At 42.5% G+C, this 21,213-nt stretch overlaps 2 long non-coding RNA genes across 4 annotated transcripts in view; one reads left to right on the top strand and one right to left on the bottom strand.

Annotated features, from left to right (window-relative positions):
- Positions 1–21,213, top strand: part of LOC142059703 (uncharacterized) — a 184,125-nt gene that overhangs the window by 97,005 nt on the left and 65,907 nt on the right. The gene's annotated exons all lie outside the window — the stretch shown is intronic.
- LOC142052128 (uncharacterized) lies at positions 7,603–21,200 on the bottom strand. Of its 3 annotated transcripts, none has more exons than XR_012658727.1 (3): positions 20,879–21,200; positions 18,884–20,136; positions 7,603–7,766 (listed from the first exon to the last, which is right to left on the bottom strand). It is a non-coding gene; the product is annotated as an uncharacterized LOC142052128 (long non-coding RNA). The 3 variants fall into 3 exon arrangements; XR_012658728.1 differs by lacking the exon at positions 7,603–7,766 and adding an exon at positions 18,475–18,797; XR_012658729.1 differs by lacking the exon at positions 7,603–7,766 and having other exon boundaries at positions 18,475–18,989; positions 19,226–20,136.

Raw genomic sequence — 21,213 nt, 5'->3', positions numbered from 1 at the left:
GCTCAGCCTGAACAAAATGAGGAAGTGCCCCAGAGATTTGCTGTACTGTGCCCTTGAACAAAAGTGAAGCTTAAAAAAGCTTTAACAAACATTTGTGTTTTCCAAATGCTTATCTGGAGCTCTCGTCTCCCCCTTAGCTGTATTGACTGAAGATGAGGAGGGAGGAACCTGCACTTTCCCCTGAGAAGGACACCTGGATAAAATGGTTCTTGACTGGACAAGCCCAGTGAAGGGTCTGCGCTGATGCTACATGTATAGTTTGTCATTAACATACATTCACAGTGACTTACAGTTAACCTGAAGTCTTGTTTCTGTGATTGTGGGGCTTTTAAAGTTACAAGTGTACGCTGAATGTTTTCTCTGTTTCCTCTTCAAGTGAACAAGCAAAACGTTTGGCTCTGGCTGTTCCTTACGCTTGCCGTGAGTGAGCGCCCTGAGTCAGTGATGACAGAATATGGTCCATTTTTTAAATGGGGATTTGCAAACACAAATATATTAACAAATCAAGGTCATTCAGGAGATTCCACATATTCCTGCCCTGAATAGTCTCCAGACTCTATGAAAAATACAACTGGTCTGTACTCCATATGACCATGGATTTTTAGTTCATTCATGGGAATACCAAACAATAATCACTGTCAGCCAGTTTCACTAATGGCTAGAAATTATTCTCAAAGAAGAGAAGACAGTCAGTGCTATCAAGCTAAAAGGCGTCTGATACAAGTTATGCTACTTCTCATGTACAATGAGATGCAAAAATATCTCTCATTTTTACACACAATTTGGCTGATAGAAGAGATGCTTTTAAAATTTGACACGCCCGTTGGTGGTGTTGCAAGATCTTCTGGAGGACATGATCAGAGTTCAAAATGAACTTGGTCAGACAGAGAAATGAATAAGTGAATAAACAAAAGTATGTTCAATGTACCAGCTATGACATTTGGGAAGGGGAATACAAATGCCAGGTGGGTAGTGTCTGCTAAGTAGTATGGCAGAGGAAGATTTAGAGGTGAGAGTGGAACAGCAGCATATCAGTCAGCAACATGGTACTGCAAAAAATGGAAATGTCACCCTAGGCTGAAGTTGAGTTTTAAATAATTTGGTAGTCTTAAAAGTCCTTTACCAGTAATTCTGCAATAAATGCCTCACTTAGTCTGATGGCCACTTATTCTTTGCATAGCTGCTCCATTTATTTTTACAAAGCTAGCTCATTCATTATAGCTAGCTCTTAGTAAAGCGAAGCGTTCAACCAGGTAGGCTGGTTTATGACAGTCAGCTTAAAGACATCTCCAAATTTGTTTTAAGTTAGTTGATTAGGCCCAGTGTAACAGCTCATAAAGCCCATGTGTAGTGTGGAGAGCCTTGTCTCCTTGAGCTTGGTCTGTGGGAGTGAATTGTTCAGTGGAGAGAGACACAGTGCTGCAGAGGACATCCCAGGGAGTCTTCCTAGGACTCTTGTAGCCAATGGAGTTTAATTAACAGCAGCGTGGACCAGCTAAGAATGGTCTTGCACATAGACTGTAGATCTGTATGTAGGTATGTAGGTATCTTCCTTGGTTTCCCAGGGCTTTCCTTACTTGTGCATAGCTTTATAGCTAGAACACAGTTAAACAGAAGAAGCTTCTTCCCCGTGTACTTCGTATTGCACAATTTTGCCAATAGTTTAGCTTTTCATTTTAGCTGCGCAGAGCTTGGCTTAAGCCTTCCACATTAGCACCACAATCTACTGAAAAAATGAACCCCATGACAGTTATGAATACACAGATGACCTGACAGCCATGCCACATTTAAGATGCGATGGTGTATCTTTTGGTTGAATTGGTGCTAGTGATGGCGCTGCATACCTAGCTGGAGTTATACCACTTTAAGCAAACAAAAGTGGAGAGGAGGACAAGAGGACTCATGGCAGGGTTAGCTAACATGACCTGTGAAGAAGGCTAAAGGAACTAGAGTTGTTCAGTCTAGAGAAGAGAAACCAAAGGGGGAGCAGGAGAAGTTTTAAAATAGGAAGACCTTTTTATAAAGGAGATGGTGATCAGTGGTTGTCCACAACCGCTGGAGAAAGGACAGGACAGTAGCAGCTTGGTTTACAGCAAAAGGAAATTTAAGATGGATTTCAGTGGAAGCAGAACAGCATGTATGATGAAAGAGTGGAATGAGTTTAACTGGGCAGTCTGGAACCCCTCTCAACACTAACCTCTAACTTTAGGAGTTCCACAAACTCCTTTTAGGTATAACCTATTAATAGTTATTCCTGACTCATCAAAGGAGGGCTGGGCTACATGACATCCTTGAAATCCCGCATGGCCTTGAATTTCTATGACTCCTTTATTTCTGTTGCTTGCAGTAATGCCTGTCTTCAAACTCCTTGTAGATTTGTGCACACTGAAAAATGTTTCCTTTGCTAATCTGAATGCATCATCAAATTTAAACAAAGCATGGAGAAGCAGGCTAGCTGAGTGAAACATTCAAAGTCTAGTAGCTACTACGTCTTGTCTGTGCGTGGACACCCTCAGTGTTGCAGGCTTTGTTCACTGTTTTGCTCACAGAGGTAAGTTTGTCTTATCTGGAAATATCTCCATACTGGAAGTTTATAAGCAGAGCAGATGCACACACCTCCCCATACTATAAAGTTCTCTGTAAGGTTGGACTATCTGGTCTTATAAACCAGAAGCTATCATCAACAATCTGCTTTTTGAAGTTGCTGCATGGGCTAACTGTAGAATGGTATCTCCCTCTGAAGATAAGGTCTCAGACTGGACCTTCTCTGCAGCTGTGGTTAAATGTGACAGGCAATATTTTTTACTTTTTTCCCCTCCTCTCTCTCATACAAACACATACACGCTAAACAACGCATGAGAAAACAAGTGGAAATAATTGGGATAAAACAATCTAACGTAAAATCATTATCAACAGCCTTGGCCTCTGCAAAGCTTTAAAAGCATTTCTGGCTGACTTAGCTGACAAACCCCCATCACTCCCAGTCTTGTTCCTGATATTTTTACCTTAGTAATCAGGAAGATTTCTCCCAGAGAGACTATTGCTCTTGTTTTTTCCTACCAGTAGTACACAAATTATATAGACCACAGCACTTCTGTCCTAAACCGTTGTCTGAAGTCAGAAACGGGACTTAATGCAAAGTACCCAAGGAAAGTCAAAGGCAGGGTTGGGTAGCTCTTGAGATGTGTTGGGTTCACAGGCAGTTCCAGCACAGATGTTTTGCCTGGGTATGTGACTGGCAGCAAGGCTTGCTTTGCTACGTGAGGGTCTATGGGTTGAAACCCATGCTCAGCGGTGGGGGTGAGCCAAGTGGAGCAGCTGAGGCCGACTTCCCTGGTCTGTCCTTGAGCCCCATCTCACAATGGAACAGCAAACCCCTCCAGGAGCTGCTGTCATTTCCTGCCTCCACGCTGTTCCCAGGGTTTCCCAGGCTTGCCAAGGTATAAGAAGTGTGTCTTGTGGCTTTTCTTCCTTACAAGAGAAATGTGAGATTTCTCTGACCTTTAGAGAAAATTATGGTTTCTCCACAGAGTGTAGCTGATTGGAATATTCTTAGAGTCTGTCTTTTGGATCAATCAAATCTCTTCTCTGGAATTCAGTCCTTCCAGTCTGCAAGATCCCATGCCAATTAAATCTTGAGCACTTCATTATTACACTCGTCTGAGCTCAGTAGCTATGGAAAATTCTCTTGATATTTTGGATAAATTGCAAATACTTTTTCCTTATACTCTGGAATAAGTGTGCATTATCCCTAAACCCGAGATTTCTTATATTTTCCCCAAATGCAGGTTTAATATCTACTGAAATATTCTGTTGATTAAATGCTCTGAATAGTGTATCCAGAAGACTAATCGATATTTTAAATGCACTCAGACATATTAGCTGCTTACTGGTTACACAGAGAAATAATGAACTTGCTATATGAGAAGGTAAAATTCATGAATAATTCATAACCATTAATCTATTCAGTTTTGCCTTTTGAATTGATTTGGCAATTATTCTTGTACTGCACATCATTTACAAATGCTTAGATATAAATATTTACAGTTGCATATTTGCGGTCAAATCATTTCTATTCTCTGATTGAATGGCTTCTGTAGCACACCAAGCAGTGCAAATTGTGAATTTTACTGTTAAATATACAGCTCGGTAGAATGTGGGTGCTTGAATGATCAAATACAGTGGATACGTACTGACTGTAAATATGGTCAAACTGATGTATTTCAAATATAAATAAATATTTGCAGGCAGGTTTTTCTTCATCACTTATTGCAGTAAGAATGAGGGAAAGATCTTCTGTGTTGTGCTGCCACAGACAACGAAGACCAATGTCCTTTGGCACTGATATTTTTATTGTTTACTCAGCTCTTCTCTCTTTTTCCTTTGCAAGTTTTTTTTCCTGCTGATTATGTTCTACATTTTTCAAGGATGATTGCAACATTCAGGAAAAGAGAATTTGCTTTAGATGTGGATGACTGGCAAAAAGCCCTCTGTTTTCCTTAACCCCCTGGTGAAGCTATGTAGCTAGAGGATCCACAAGCAGAATATTACGGATCTGTGAGGGAACTGATGGTCTGAGTGAAAGGGCTAATTCACAGTGGCTTACTACAGCCAAAGAAGGCTTGCCTCCTAAACTCCCCTTGAAGTTATTGGAGAAAGAAGATCTCTAGAGGATGATTCAGAACAGGAGCCTAATTTTAAGTACTCTGAATCACTCTGCTAGTCTGCTTATTTTGAACAGTGCAGTTTGTCTTCCTTCCATTTCCTACTTGCTACCCTGATTGATGAGTCAGGATTTATGCAGAATGAATGAATTTCACCTTTTATGAATAAAGCATAGCATTGTAATCATTTAAAGCACTTGATTTGAGGCTAAAGAACTAGTGAAAGCATTAAGGTGTATTATGTTATATATTTCTCTCTCTGAACACTTAGAAAAACCTTGAAAAATTCCAGCTTTAAGCATTTAAGTCGTTTAATACTTTGCAATAATTCAAAGTCACTTAATGTGATTTTCAGTTTTTTTGAAGCACTCCAGAAAATTATTTCTCCAAAGTTCCTTCACTTTGAAATGCTTCCACAGAAGCACTTGAGGCTGAAAGTAAAGTTAATTCATTTACAGATAGAACCTTCAGAAAAGAACAAAACCTATAAAACTAAAAAACTACAAAAAGTTTGTTCTAAAGGAATAAAGATGAATGCATTAGCATTTGAAGGAATCCTAAAGTAAAATTAGGTGTTTGGATACAAACACATTTGAGAAATGAGAGTGGACTCTCAGGTGGTCTTAAGGCCAGGCCAGTGGTAGCCTTAGGACTCCTGTGTAGGAATGTAAGGGACGTTCAGAGGAAATTTGCTCGTTGTGTGCAGCTCATGAATGGGTGTGAAACCACATTCAAACCTTTTGTGACTATTCTCCTGGGACAAAGTGCTGTTGCTCGGAGCAAAGTTTCATGATCACAGCAAAACTGCTGAAACTGCCGCTCCCAACTCTTCATTGCTGCTCTTGGGAGCACCATCATGAAGCTGTGTGAGCACCTTCCATCTAGGTAAGTGCCAGGTCACCTTGCTGAGTTACAGCTGACACCCAGGAAGGAAACTCCTGATCAGTAGCCTCCATGTAGACACAGGGTTTGCTGTAAGTGCGGTCCACAGCCTTGCTCTCCTTGGTGGACCCACTGTGTCTTTTTCTGTGTGGCATTGGGTCAGACGGTACTACGGATGGCATTACAACAGAATAGAATAGCTCAGCTGGAAAGGACCTACGATGATCATCTAGTCAAACTGCCTGACCACTTCAGGGCTGACCAAAAGTTAAAGCATGTTGTTAAGGGCATTGCCCACATGCCTCTTAAACACTGACAGGACTGGGGCATCACCCACCTCTCTAGTAACCCTGTTCCAGTGTTTGACCACCCTCTTGTCCAAGGTGCAGGATCCAGCATTTGAACTTACTAAATTTCACCCCATTAATTGTTGCCCAGTGCTCCAATCTATCTAGATCCCTCTGCAAGGCCTCTTGTCCCTCAAGAGAGTCAACAACACCTCCCAGTTTGGTATCATCAGCAAACTCGCTAATGGTGCATTCAAATCCTGCATCCACATTGCCGATAAATGTGTTGAACAGAACTGGCCATAGCATTGAACGCTGAGGAATGCCACTGGTGACCAGTTGCCAGCCAGATGTAGCCCCATTCACTGCGACCCTTTGAGCTCTGCCCTTCAGCCAGTTCTTCACTCAGCACATTGTGAACTCACTCATCCCACAGTTGAACTACTTCTCCAGAAGGATGCTGTGAGGGACAGTATCAAAAGCCTTACGAAAAACTGCATCCACTGCCTTCCCCTCGCCCACTAGGCGGGCGACCTTGTCATAGAAGGATATCCCATTAGTTAAACAGGACTTTGCCTTTGTGATCCCATGTTGACTGTGCCTGACGATTTCATTAGTCTTCAAATGCCTTTCAGTACTACCCAGTATAATCTTCTCCATAATTTTTCCAGGAACTGAGGTTAGACTAACAGGTGTGTAGTTCTCTGGGTCTTCCCTCACACCCTTTTTGCAGATTGGAATAACATTGGCTAGGTTCCAGTCTGCAGGGGCCTCCCCAGACCTCCAAGACCTTCGGTAGATGATTGAGGGGGGTCCTGTCATAATATCTGTTAGTTCTTTCAGTACTCCAGGATGAATCCCATCAGGCCCCATGGACTGTGAACATTCAGCTGATACAGCTGGTCCCTTATAATTTCAGTGTCCAGGAAACATCCTTCTAGCACACCAGCACCTTGAGACAACCACTGATAATGCCTCCAAATTGAAATTAGGTGAGTAACAAATGTTTCTACAGATGTTCCACAGTGCATCTATGTATGGTGGCCCCCATACAGGACACTTAGGATGGATGTCCCACTAAGGACATCCAGCTGCCAGGGGTTGATCTGCAGGGAACTCCTGTCCCAGGCACCTGTAGGTGGTCCCACTTCCTATGCTAGTTGCCTGCTGCCATCTGCCAGTTTTTTTCTAGTGTCTTTGTCACCCCTGTACTCTCTGGGGACTTGATAGGACCTCCAAGCACCCTTCTGAATGGCTTGCCATAAAATGACTCTTTTAAATATAATTTCCACCATGGGCAAGGCCCCTATGGGGTTTGCTCCTGTTCAGAAGTGCCACAACATGGGGAGTGATTGGTGGGGAGCTCCTTACAGCTATGTCAGGTGCCTGTAGTGTGCGTGCGCTCCCCTTTGGTCACAAACATGAATTGAGAAGAGGAGAAGCCAAAGGGGCATTGCACTGAGGTGAGAAGTTCTGTGCTGGTGGCTACTGTGACAGTATGAAGGATGCTTGAACTTGGCTTTCTGCTCATTATGTGTTACATTGCGTGGTAGTGTGCCTGTGATTAACTCTTCCTTCCCTGGCTGAACAGACAGGAATTATATTTGCTACTTCGAGTAGTGCTACAATACTTTTGAGTCTTTTCACATTTTTATGCAAAAAGTAGGAGCAAAATTCTGCTGTCAGTACAATGAATTGTCAGAACAACTGCATGTACTGAGTTTAATTTCATTTCATATTTAATGACTAGCTAGCTTTTTCTGGGATTATTTCACAAGAAGAGAAAGATCAGAGCAGACCTCCTGCTAGTGTAGCACAGCTACAGTGGGAACTGCAGAAATGCTGGGTCAATCCAGCAAGAGATTCTGCCATCTGTAGTCATCCTGAAGAGCACTTCATTCCTCAAGGGTCTGCACTTGGGTCAGTAGGACTGCTGTAGAGGAAAGGATACATTCAGTACTCATTAATGCACAGAATTTGACCCTAGGTGCAAAATACTCCCTCCCTTGGTAAGAATAAACTGTACACGGTTTAAGGCAATCCTCTCTATTCTCCTGCTTTTTATGAGAGGGGGTGGGAGATTTCCTCCCAGATTTCACATGTCACAAGACTGTGCAGTCCAGCCCTTTCCACAGCCACATAGATTCATCACTCAGCCATGTCATGGTGAGGTTATTTTATATAAAGAAGACTTTCCTACAATAATGTCCACAACATGTTTGGAACAGCAATCTCCCTACATTTCTGTATGGCAAACTCCATGCTGGATACACTTGACCATCAAATAGTTTCTATAGGGTTTTGACTTCAATGTCAAAAGTAATGTTTCTACACTGAGTGGATTAGCAGATACAGGTGTTGGTAGTCCACACAGCAGAATAGGTGCTAATTTGTTTTCTCACAGTTGTGTTGGCTCTGCAGTGCTAACAGTCTTGTTAGTTCTTGGGTTTGGTGTCCTCAGATGCATTCCTCTGAATTTTGAGAGTTAGAAGAACCATTAGATACAAGGAAGGAACAAGAAGACCCACAGCATATGTTCAGTCTGCAGGCGAACCGTACTGCCTGTGCTAACCCTAATCCATGTGTATAAAGATGGTCTGGGAAGCTAATTCTGACAGGCAAAAAACAAAAAAAAAAAAAAAAAAAAAAGAAGAGAGAAAGGACTGTAGGAATTTGCTCCAAATGACAACAAATGCAGTTGGCAGAATGACTGAAACTCAGTCCCTGAAGAATCCCTCCAGGATACGTGTTAGCTTTTCTGACACAAAGTGAGTGGGCTTATTAGGTGGATTCAATGACATTAGAGTCATTGAAAAACCATTTTCACTGATTTTAGAATCATAGCCAGGCTATTTTTCTCTGCCATTGGATAGAGACCAGCTCCATAGATCATTTTGTTTATTTGTGGTTTGGTTTTTTTTATGATGGATTAATTGACTGATAGTGTCATCACCACCTTGTGAACCCAAGGATAAATTCACAGGCTGTGAACAAAAGCACTGCCTGATGCCTGTCATCTCTACTGAGCAGGCATTGGTCCTTCCTCCCCAAACTCTCAGGGTGGCTTGAGGCTCCTTTGCCTTTAACGTTTTATCTTCCGCTGAACTGCACCCTTTGGTTAATTTTCCTTCTTACTTTGCAGCTTTTCCTCACCAGTCTGCACCGATATGTGGGTATATTCTACTTTCAGATCTTACAGTTTGCCAGGCTCGAGGCACAGTGAGAAACAGTGGCACAGATTTTAGAGAACCTGGCTGCTTTCTCTCCTGGCTGTCATTAAGGAGCAAATAACAGAAGATTTGTACCTCTTCATTTTAAATAAATCCCCAAAGATTTCTGAAGACATAGGAAAGATGGTTTTCAGGTATTGCCTTTGCTTGCCTGCCAGATGCCAACAGGGGGAGTTTCAGCTCTGTCTCAGATTTATGCTTCTGACAGTATCCTCGCCTTTAGTGATATTGATCATGAGGGATAAAAGTTATTTATTTTCCCACATTTCAATAACATTTCTTAACGCCTCTTTCCTTTAAAGAAACACTTCTGTAGCTCTTCTATAGATTGAAAATGAAGGCACAGTTCATATCTCTTGCTGAAATCCTTTTAAAAAGAGACCACTGATGGAATAGTTCTACACCTTGCTTTGCTAGAGTGAGAGAAAACTAATTTGCCTCTGAGATGAATTGAAACCAGATTTTAGAAAACTCTCCATTTCACCCTTTCCCCTGAAAACTCTGAGGATTGAGGCATAGTTGACTTCTCTTGCTCATTTTGTATAAACTAAGATTTGAATGATAAGATCTTAGAAAACCAAAATCTGCCTCTGGCCTATCTATTTAAATCAATTAATTCATAGCTAGATAGAAAAAAATGTAGAAAAAATATTTCCCTTTGATTTGTTTGTTTATTTGTTTAAGGAGGACGTAAATGGGGAAGAACTTCACTTGTGAGGAGGCAGAATGGCATCTTAGGGAAATGAGGTTCTGTCCTTAAAAGGGGGATGTAAGCCATCCTGTGTTGAAATGAATGAAGGAAGACTTTTTGGAGGGACGTTTTATTAATTTATAAATAGGACAGAATATGTCTGTGCAGTGCTGCAGTCAATTCTGCCAGGTCCCAGCAAATTGCAGTTTCTTTTCTTTTCACAAAATGTATCATTTATTTCTTATGTGAAAAAATGTTTTTGAAATTGTCCTCAAAGAACAAGGACTGCATCTTTTCTGTAACATAAGATGATATTTTCAGTTGCTACTGAAGAATGTACCTTCCATATATTGAGCCTCTAGGGTTCACTCAAGTTGCATTTCAAGCATTTTTTTGCTGCCATCCAGATCAGACTTCAACTTCTGAATCTGCTTCATTTTTGGGTGTGAAAACATGAACAGATTAAATACCAAGCTCTTCAGAAGAAAACTGAAATGTCCTGAGTCATCCAGTGAGAGTTGACACTAGCTCCTCTTTTCAAAGTCTTATTACCTCTAGCTCTGAGCTTCAAAACTATAGCTGCTTTCAGCTATGATGTCTCAGCTGACAGGGTCCAGAGTTGTGATCATGTCAACAGAGGGTGGAAGAAATCTCCCTTAGGCAGTCTGTCCTCTTTGTGGGGATCTGGCGAAATTGACTTCTTCCTAATTTGCAGAAGGAACATTTTTAAGGGATTATAATTTCTTCATCTTCCTTTTGGCATCTGAATTTTGAATTCACAAGCTGTGTCATTCTGTCCATACCCACACACAGGAGGGCCATGCTCTGTGTAATATACAGAAACATGTAAGAAAAGATGCGTGTGTGTGTGCATATATATGTGTGTGTATGTGTGTATATATATACACACACACATACAAACTACTGCAGAAAGCCAAATTAAAATTCATGTCTATAGCAGTGTTGATCATCATTTTACTCAGTCCAGTTTTGCAGTCAGTTAAAAAACCTTTTTAATTAGTAGCTATCAGCAATTTGGTGAGCAGGTTGCTGGAGTAGAGAAGGTTAATGCTGTATCTGGTGGGGGGAGGGAGTCAACTTACTGCTGTAGGAAGTAGGACATTTTTCTTGATTTGATGAAATCATGTTGGAGAGAAATCCACTGTGTCTTGATATTGACATAATTGCGTTGCATATGCTGAAACGGCCCTCTGAAATGGGCTGATCCTGTGCATGTACCAAAGGGCAAGGATGGCCTGGTGCAGCTTGCCGAGATGCTCTGTCTATTCCCATGCCAGCAGTCCAGCCAGAAGGGGTGAATGATTCCAGGGGTATTAGGAGGGGTGCCAAGATCAGTCAGGGCTGGCAGGTTTTACTGGGACAGTTGCAATATTGTCGTAATACATCTGCCTGGGCCTGGCTCTTGAGTAAGAAATGGAGAGTGAAAGTAATTCCCAAGGATACTGAAGTAGGTCGTCTCCATCACTGACTGTGACCCAAATATCTCCCCTGAGAATGAAGCCTCATTTCACACCTCTAGCCAAACAGTGTGAAGACAGGGCTGGAAACCCTTCCACTTCTCCTGTTCATGAACTTCCAGTTAAAGCCCAGATTGGTTGTTCAGACCACTGGCAGAGAGTGAAATAGAGGAAAGACATGTGGATGTAAGGAGGGTGTTTAGATCAATAACTAACAGAGGCTATGTCACAGGAGTAAGGCAGCTATGCAGGCTTGCACGGCCATTTCCACTTGTGCTGTCCTCACACCTCTGAGGGAAGATTTGTGTCCCAAACACAAGGACTGTATGTACATTGCAGGATACACTGCCGTGCACCACACAGCCATGGCTTCTGGCCACATGTCTGCTTGTGGGGACATGCCAGTTGGCACCATGCCAGCGTGTGCCCTGCTTTCCTTGAGAAGGAAGCCCAGGTGCACATGGGCGGGGAAGGAGCTGAGGTGCAGCAAGTATGCTGGTCAGGATAGCTATGGGGACCAGGCTTACAAGGTGCACTGGGGATTTCACCATCCTGTAGGCAACACATAGACTGAAGTCATGCCAGGGGCTCAGGGTTGCAAGTGCATCAGTGCCCAGGGAACATGGCTTTGAGGCAGCACTCTTACAGCTGCATGAATGGGGCTCCCAAGGCTATAATCTGTAATCATGGGATCTGGGCTGTGTTCAGGAAGTGTACAAAGTGTTATGGTTGCAGTAGGACATGGGATACATTTTCTGTGTCTTTGACCAAGAAGGCAAAACTGGTGGTGTTGCACTAGTAAACACCATATAAAGCACTGAGGATCATGATGGTGTTTTAAACAAGATAACCAAGTCAATGGGTAGGCTGCTGGGTGCACTACCTGCACAACTAGCTTTGTATATAGCAAAATCAAAAGCCTTGTACAAGAGTAAGCAGGGGAACTTAAGTTAACGTATAGTATGGGGTGGACATTTGAGGTTAGTACATTAAAACTTTTTACTGGTAAATGAAATATCAATGGAAAATGGCTTATGTCTCTATCGATGACTTCCAGACTGGCTTACATGGGTATTAAATAAAACAGTATGCTTTTTTGGAGTAAGGTCAAGATGCTGTCAAGGATCATATATCTTTTAGTCAAAAGTAGTGTAAGATCCCACTGTCTCTAAAGAGAAATAGGATGTCTACGGAGGGAAGTGGAAATAATCTGTAGAAGACTTGTGGTTCCAAAAGCTGTGTGTTTAAAAAACAAAATCCCATGAAACATTGCCAGGAGTGGCAGAGGAATGAGAGGCAATGCTTTAGAACAAAACAAAACAACAAATAAAGAAGCAAGTAAGAGTTGTGTCTACCATGTGCTTAAAAACAATAGCGCTGAGTCAAAACCTGCTGGACTCAGTTGGGAATGCTGTGGTTTAACTAGCCCAACTGAGCTGAACTGGAATGCTCCTTTTGTCTTTCAACAAGCCTGTAAAAGTTGGCAGAGATCTGATCAGCTGTTCAAGCCCTGCTGAACAGTCCTTGGAGTTCAGCTCTTATATCTGGTTAGGGGCCCAGCAGAAAAATTAAGGGTCAAGCAGGTTGTAGGTTTAGCTGATGGTTTTGTTTGAGAGGTGTGCAGAATAAGATGGTTTTTCCTGCATGAAAGAAAAATGTTTGTTGCCTCAGAAAGATGTGTCCTTGTGCACTTTTCATTTCTGAAGCAGAGGCTTGCTGTGTAAATAGAAGCATGAGCAGTAGCTTGGGGAATTATTTCATGCTTGTGACGTTACACAGACTAGCTTAGCTCTTTGTCTAGGGGCGCATGTCCGAGTCAATTTAGGTCTGTCTAAGTCAGAGTTATTACAGTTTGGGCCTGCACCTTGCTCCCTCTCTCCTTGCCAGCACTGATATTTGCCTGATCTCATTGTCAGCCAATTCAGGGAGCTAAACTGATTGAAGACTACTGCTTTTTCCTGCAGAGTTACTTTTTACCTGCTTTAACTCCCTGAACCAGCTCACAACAGGGTCACAGCAAGGCCTAGTACTGGCATGCAAGAGCTAGCTGGAATTTGTGGCTAGGGTGAGAAGGAAAAGCCAGGACTCGGATTAGTCAAGCCCTTGGGGAACCTCAACCTACAGCAGTTTACCCTTCCTCCTGATCCACTGCATCCACTTATAGACCACCAGGCCCCTTACATATTTTATATCCCAGGTTATCTGGACTCTTTAACCGAAACTATTTTGTATTTCATTGACATACTGCTGGACCTGCTTTCTCCTTCATACTCCCACTGTGCTCATAAAGGCTGGACTTTGCACTCAGCAGCATAATGTATCCACCTGGGTCTATGAAATGCCATGGGTCCCAGCTTGGAAGGCTTAAATCCCACTGCCCCAGTGGCTCCCACTCAGGTTAAGGTAACGAAGGCATTTAGAGAGGTACAAAGACACCCTTCAGAGCAGCTGGGGTGATGGTCACTTAATTTGGGCAAATCTTGTGAAGGCAAATATGTTGGTGTCAATGTTTCATCCTCATCCTATGCTGGCTGGTCCTGAGGAAAGAAGGTCCCACTATTCCCAACCCCATGGGCTTTCTTCTATGCCATCCACCTGGCTGTTTTGTAGTCTGACATATGCTACACATTCAATGTTGGTAGAGGCAAGACTGACAGAGGTATGAAGAGTGACTGCATGTGCTAAAAGTGCTTGTGGTGAATCTTAATAACATCACTCATCTTCTGGGCACAGGTAGGCTATGCAGTCACTTTCATTTTATGTAAATAAAGCTCAGTGTGGTAATGATTGATCTTGTCTTCTCCTTTAAGGGGTCCAGAAGCATCAATAAAAATGTGCGCTTTGGGATTACTAGTGGGAAGCAGTGCTTCAGAGCATAGTCTTAAACGGTGTCCCCTGGGAACTTGCCTTACCAAACAATGCCAACTCTTTCAGTTCAGAGAAAGTCAAAGTATTTTCAAAATTTGACGTGTAAGTAATAGTTGTAGTTGCTGCAGAGATATTGAGCAATGGTAGCCAAGCATGGGAAGTGGCCTGTGAAGTCGTGAAAGGTGGGGAGAATTCCCAAGAAACAATTTCTTTCCTAAGTGTGGGTTCCACATTTTGTGAAGGCCTGAGAGCCTGCCTGTAATTTCACCTTTTTTGGCAGTTTGACTTCTATTTCCACTTGCTGACCATTGTCATTCTTTTAAGTCTCTCTATCTCATCTGTTTGCCTTAGCAATTTCTGTTAACTCTAGCTCAGCCTACATGTTTTTAGCTGCTAATGGTTTCAGATGGAAGGACATGACCTTCCTTCCTTAATGTTTTCTCAGTGTTGCTTTGTTGCTGGGTATGGGATGCAGGAAATACTCTTTTTTTCCCCTCAGAATGAGGCTGTAGTTACCTGAGGGTTGAAAAAATGAACGTTGTAATTCAAGGCAATAGCACATAGCAGTGAAGAATGTAAATGGTGCTTTTTGCTCAGCCTGGTTTCTTGCAATCCCTTTTTCACCAGGAGCAGACAAATGACTATTCCGATAATTAAAAGGAATACACCTGGAGAATTAGCTGTATAATGAATGCCCCAGAAGTTGAAACTTCAGCTCTCTCATTGTGCATTCTATCCCCACAGGCCTAAAATGCAGAAACCAAATTCCAGTTTAGAGCTGCTGTTTTCAGATGGAAGCATGAGCTCTGGTTCCAGCACCATTTAAAGAACATATTCTTCTTATATTAATTATCCTTTTCCAGTGCATACCTTAAAGTGACATTTAATGGGAGCAAGAATAGGGCAGAAATAAATGCTGAAATGTGATAGCATGCATTTTATGTGGATTATCCATGGTCAGAAGAGGAAGTAATGATCTGATAAGGGTTTTGAGTTCTAATACACCTTAAAAAAGGAGATAATAACTCCCACAATGGAGTTATCTATGGCTATTCTTGGTCATATGGGAAATATGTAGCTTCTGTGGCCATGGGTGATAGGACAAAATCTGGAGTAGCTGTACTCCTTTATGTATAAGTAAACTGGCTGTGTTTCTCTCCTATTCAGAAGACACTAATCTTGCTTTTTAGTTAGAATATAACCAGTGCTGAATCTCAGAGAAAAGGGTAGAAAACCAGTAAGTTTCTTTTTTATGTTATACAGCTTTGGGCACCCTTTTATGAATAAAATGGCTTGGCAAAGTGTGAAGTAACAAAGGAATTCTAAGCAGTGGCCAGCACGTGGAAAGTCAAAACTATCTACAGCTGAATAACGTTCTTATTAGAAATGAAGGACAAACAGGAATATAATTGATTATTGCCTCTCTATGTGGCTTCAGAGATCATATAATCCAAAGTAAATAATGGCATGCATGTGTTCCCTAAGATATTCTTCAGAATGGAGGGACTATATATCAAAACCTTATTTCCTGGTAATGAATTTTAAATAAGTGCCCAGGGCATCAGGTCACTGATGTTTCCACTTTGCAAACTGGGTGGGCTATGAAAACCCCTAGAGCCCTCAAAGGCGCCTTAAAAAAGATCCCTAGCTTTAACTGACCAAACTTTTCAAGAAAAATACCTGAAACAATTAGGAGAATGAAAACCAGGAGGTCAGATTACTTGGCCCATGGCTGAGGATTTACATAAATAGGCCTAACCTTTGACTTGAAAATAAAAGGTAAGTACAGAGCCCTGACAGAACAGCAGGTCATTGGTATTTACTCTGTAAAGTACTGCCTCTGATGCTATGACAAAAATGCCAGGAATTCCACTGATCACTATGTGCTGATAGGGCTCAAAGGTATGCAGCCAGCTAACAGAAACCCAGCCTACCTGACTGATCGAAACTGCATTACTCCCACGCATTTATAACCTGCAATCTGCGAGCGTGGGAAAGTGTGCAAGGCCTTAGACTAATTCCTGAGGGAAGAAAAAAAAAAAAAAAGAAATTTGCTGTCTTTAACAGTTTTTTGTGTTTTTTGTGGTTTGGGCAACATATAATAAAATTAACAAAAAGTCTCTAAGTGAGCAACTTAAGACGTTTACTTCACTGCACATACTGCTGTTCAAGAGAATCAAGAATTGGCGTTGCACGTGCAGGCTGAGACTGGTACCGCATTCAGCATCATGCAGATGCGGGACTTTGTCAAAGATAATCTGTACTTACAAGCAGTCTTCAACTGTCAAAATGGTAACAAGCTATAGGAAGCCAGTACCCTGCCTCACTTTTTAACCGATAAAACTCTAGGCAGTAAACCTAGAGGAGAAATTGTATACTGTGCTTGTGTTACATTTTGTCAAGCAGCGGCTCTGCGCTCACAGGTTAGAGAGGGCAAGGTGAACCCCAAAACTTTTTTTTTGCTTTTTTATGTCTAGCACCATAACAAAACTGTTTTAGATATTTTTTTCTTTTCTACATGGAGAGCAGAGAAAAGAGGACCCCTGTGAAAGTGGAAACAATAAGTGCAAAGCCTTTATGTTCATGTTTTATAGAGAAAGATTCAGATTCCTGTTCCAGTTTGAGACACAAGCACACATCAAGTATCCTGCAGGCTGTTTCAAACTTGTTTCTCTAATTAATCAAAAGTGATCCATTACAGAAAACCTGCAGGAATGTCAGAGATGGATGCTTCTGCTCTACTGTTTTTGATTTGCCTGTTGCAACAGAGGGGGAAGCTGTTAGTGCCTGTCTAGTAAATTATTGAAGGATGGTGTAAGAGGGCCTGCCGCCTTCCTCTTGAAGGGCCAGGAAGCCTGGGGCTAGCCAGCCCTGTGCTGCTTTCTCTGTCTGCTGTACTGCTGCAGGATTTTGGAGGGAGGTGGAAGAATACCCCACAGCTCGGGACTGATCAGGGAACAAGATGGGCTGGCCCCACGCCCTGGGGCTTCCTGGCCAAGTTGTGTGGTTGGGAAGCCAGGCAGGCAGTAAAGCAGGAGGAGCTTGTGTTCACTGGAGGATGGTCAAGCAGGGTTTCCTGGTGAGGAGCAAGTTGTCAGTTCCCCTGTGCTTGGTGAGTTTGAGCACTGTGAAGGAGAAGCACAGTCCAGCCCCACTCTCTGACCAGCATGGACCTCACAGGGTACCACTAGGCACATCTCCCTCCTCCCCCTTGCCAACAGGCATGAACCCAAGGTATAATTTTGAAGGGAAATTAAAAGCATTTGAATGACATCCAGTCTCTGGAGGGTGACCTAGAGCCCCTTTGGCGTTAGTACTTGTGTGTCCCCTTGCCATGCTCAGCTGCCTCCTCCTATGACCCCTGCCTGCCCTAGGTTTCCTGGGCAGAGTGGTGGCCAAGTGTCCCCTCCTCTGAGTCAGTTCTGTGATCCCCCCATGGGAAGTGTAGGCCAGTCTGCTTTTGCCTCTGTGCATAGTGGTACTGTGTTGTGCTGGCACTGTTTCACTGATGCACTGGACTCAGGGGCACTGTGGCAGAGTTGTTACCTATGAAGTCCCATACTGTACTACCAACTGCTTGATGTCTTGCATGCTGAGCTGTGGCCGTCTGTCCTGCTCTGTCAGATTGAGTGCATCTGGCAGAAACAGATTTGCTATGTACAACTACGAGGTCAGCAGTAACGAGGCTATCTCAGGGAATTGAGGGTAACAGTTCATAAACAAGCCATTTCCAAGAGGTGTGCAGTCCAGACCAGGGAGCTGCCACTGCTGATAATGCTACTTCGCAAAATTATGTGAGTGAATCCCTGATTCAGGGTAAAAAAGGAGTCGTTCTGTGTTGCTTAGGTGTGAGGAAAAGAGAGTTGGAGACCTATACAGTTTCCCATGGCCTCTCTATCTCAGTCCATAGACTAGGGCCAATGCTCCCTTTCCTCCTTGACCATGTGGTTTCCTAGTTTTTTTTTTAGTGTGCATGATGTAGATGATGTCACCTCCTAACTTGAGCTGTAAAGTTGTGGGGGGACAGGATCAATCCTTGGGGGATGTCTGTGGACAAATAATTTAATCCATATTTTCATCTCACTCCTGATCTTCATGTTCTTGTCAACTACTTCTGTTTCTCAGGCAGTCTGTCAAGAGCTGCATCCTTTGTAGACTGGCTGTCCCTGCACAGTTTGCCCACAGACTGCTCTTGAGTACTCAAGACTAAAATTTTGGGCAGTGAGATTGATTTTGTGGAATGATAAGCTTTGTAACCCCACCTTGACCAGTAAAGCAGCAGCCTTTGGCTGTACTCGACTTCTGTTTCTCTTTTTATTAAAATCCTCTGTGTGTAAACCCTCTTACCCATTATACCATCAAAAATGTGTTCTGGCTTCCGATGAAATATCTAAGGGCAGTACTGAATTAATCCCTACATGATCTCTGATGGCAGAGGACTTTTTATTATTGGCACTTGTGCCACTCCATTCTTGCAAAAATACAGGAGAATACCTACTATAAGAGGACTTTCAAAACACTGCACAGCCATTTGCTTCCTTCACATAATTACTTGCTTCTTTTTGGACCACTTATAAATGCAGCATTCACCCTGTCGTCCTATAACGGCTGGGAAGTTCATCCATGCAGTAGCTTTTTCTGATGGCTCTGTACCTCGCGGAGCAGTGCACCTCTCCAGCTCCTCTTTTAGCTTCTGCCTTGGAGAGAGAGCTAAACTTCTACTCCCTGCAAGAGCTGAACTGAATCTCTTTGGGGAGACCATGTTGGGGTTGAACACTTTTACCTCTGTTCCCTGCCTGCTGGTGCTTCTCTCCCTCCTGGAAAGTCATCTTCAGTCCCTTCAGTCTCCTCCAACGTTGTTTTGTTCCCGGCCAATATGTTCTGTGCCTCTGTCCCCAGACAAAACCAAGAATTCATACAATTTTAACCCCAAGGAGATTATTTTCTTCCTCAACTCTCTACTGTTTCAACATGTTATTTATTCCTCCATTCATCTGCTTCCTGTAGTGCTTAATTAGGGTAAAACCATTCCTATAAATCCCAGATCAGTCCATCTCCTTCTGCATATAGATTTTCCTTCAGACCTAGCAAGACTGCAACTGAGATCACAGGTTTGGGTACCTACACCCAGCTGGAAGTTAAGGTATCCCTTTTGCTCATATTGGTTGCCTGTTCCTCTGCAGGTGCAGTGCTGTCCCTGGCTTCAGCAGAGGATTCCCTTGAGTGGTATCGTTCCCCTGGGTTGCTCTTGCACATGGTCTCCAAGCACTGGAAAACTCTGGCCCAGCGGCCTCGTGGAGCTCAGGCTGCTGCGTTAATTCCTACTGCACAGAAGAGCTATTTCATATATTCCCTGATAGTTGGGAAACATAAACATTCAGAAGCAAAACATTACTCAAAGTTGTAAGGAAGGAAGGCTGCATTTGTAAAATCTTGTGTGGAGAAGCCCATTTTCTCTTGTGAAGAGCTCTCAGACACCATATCAAGCTTATCTTTTGCTAAAGGAAGCATCAGCTGAAACAGCAGCAGCCACAGGCTTTGATTTGTTTCATTTATTTTTAACTTTCCCATTGAAATGCCTGACCAAAAAAAAACCAAACCAAAATCACTTCCTTGGAGACCCCTTCAGCTCTGAGAAAGACACCTACTGCAATCTAGGAAGAGGCTTGTCCTGGGAACAGCCTGGCCAAGCACTGCCCAGGGGGCTGTAGTTTGTTCTTTCTTTCTTTATTTATTTATTACTTTTGACCCTGAACACAGCCACCCCTTTCAAAGGCTGTTGTCGTGAGTTGGTTTTTTTGTTGGGTGTTTTTGGTTGTTGGGTTGGGGTTTGTTTGGGGTTTTTTTTTGTGAAGAGCTGAGCATGCTCCAGCTCATGGGAGCGGAGCGCAGAAAAAGCCGGGAGAGCTCAAGCGACGGCGGCATGGGCTGCGTCAGTCGGCCAGTCACAAGGATGCCTGTCATGTGCTGCTGCTCAGACAAAGATCCCTTTCTTTCCGTGCCTGGTGGGCTCTCCATCAATGAAAGGACCTTGTCCTACAAACAGAAATCAAACCTCTGTAATTGCAGTGTCACTGATAAAACATGACTTCTTTACCAATTTGTACAAACACTTTGACCTCTTGCCTTGGTGCAACAGACAGAATATTTTTCGTCTCTAGCTCTTTTTATGATTTTGGTGGAAATGGTGTAAGAAAGTTTATTTTGGGAGTATTTTTGATCTATCTCAGCAAGAAGCTAAACTACTGAACTTACAGTCAAAACTGCTATGAATTGTCTGGAATGATTGTTAGCTCTAAATAAAAATTATTTCAGGTTATGCTTTACTTTTTGTTTAAATTTAGAACTACTTTTGCATAAATAATTAGTGTTATATGTTTTCAACAAATATGAGAAAAAGATTTCTTCTCCCCACAGCCTCCATTCCTAAAAAAAATGAAAAATTTACATAAGAAGGCTGCAAAAAAGAAGAGTAGTGCTGAATAGCATGGCTAAGCAGCTGTGTTATTTTTTCTTCCCCCAATTGAATTATTGCTATAACTGTTCTTTCTAAGTTAAGATCTCACTGGGGGAAGGAAGAAAGTTTCTAGGTTTCAAAGCAGGAAAGTCTTTAACAAGAAGTTAATTTAGCATAATGAAGGGGTCAGGAAAACAGTAAGCACAAAGGGATTGTCCAGAAGGCTGTGGAAAGATAAGAGTGTGAATACATACTAAATAAGAGAAGAAACATGCAGCAACCATTTGAATTTAACCTAGCTGTTCAGTGACAAATACGTACCGTATACATGGTGTATTACCGTGTGCAGAGTAATCAGCAGCAGTCATGGTCATCGTCCCAGGATATCAGAGAGAATTAAGTTTCATGTTTGTACACATGTTCTTCTTTAAAGGGAAATATCTTACCAGTGACGGGATTTAAAGACTACAAGATACATGGGAAGACAATCCTGTTCAAAAACAAAACTGAACTGAAAATGAAGAGAATTGGGATTGTACTTGAAGTTTCTAATATTCAACTCCTGCAAAAGGGGAGTATATCAGAGAAATTAACTGGGCTAGCAGACCAGTTAGCTTTGCTGTTGCTTTTCAGTCGATAGGTCACTTCCCTGGGTT

This window comes from Phalacrocorax aristotelis, chromosome 1, assembly GCF_949628215.1.
Source record: "Phalacrocorax aristotelis chromosome 1, bGulAri2.1, whole genome shotgun sequence".
NCBI lineage: Eukaryota > Metazoa > Chordata > Aves > Suliformes > Phalacrocoracidae > Phalacrocorax > Phalacrocorax aristotelis.
The sequence above is the reverse complement of the archived record's forward strand: the minus strand, read 5'-3'. Positions and strand labels throughout refer to the sequence as shown.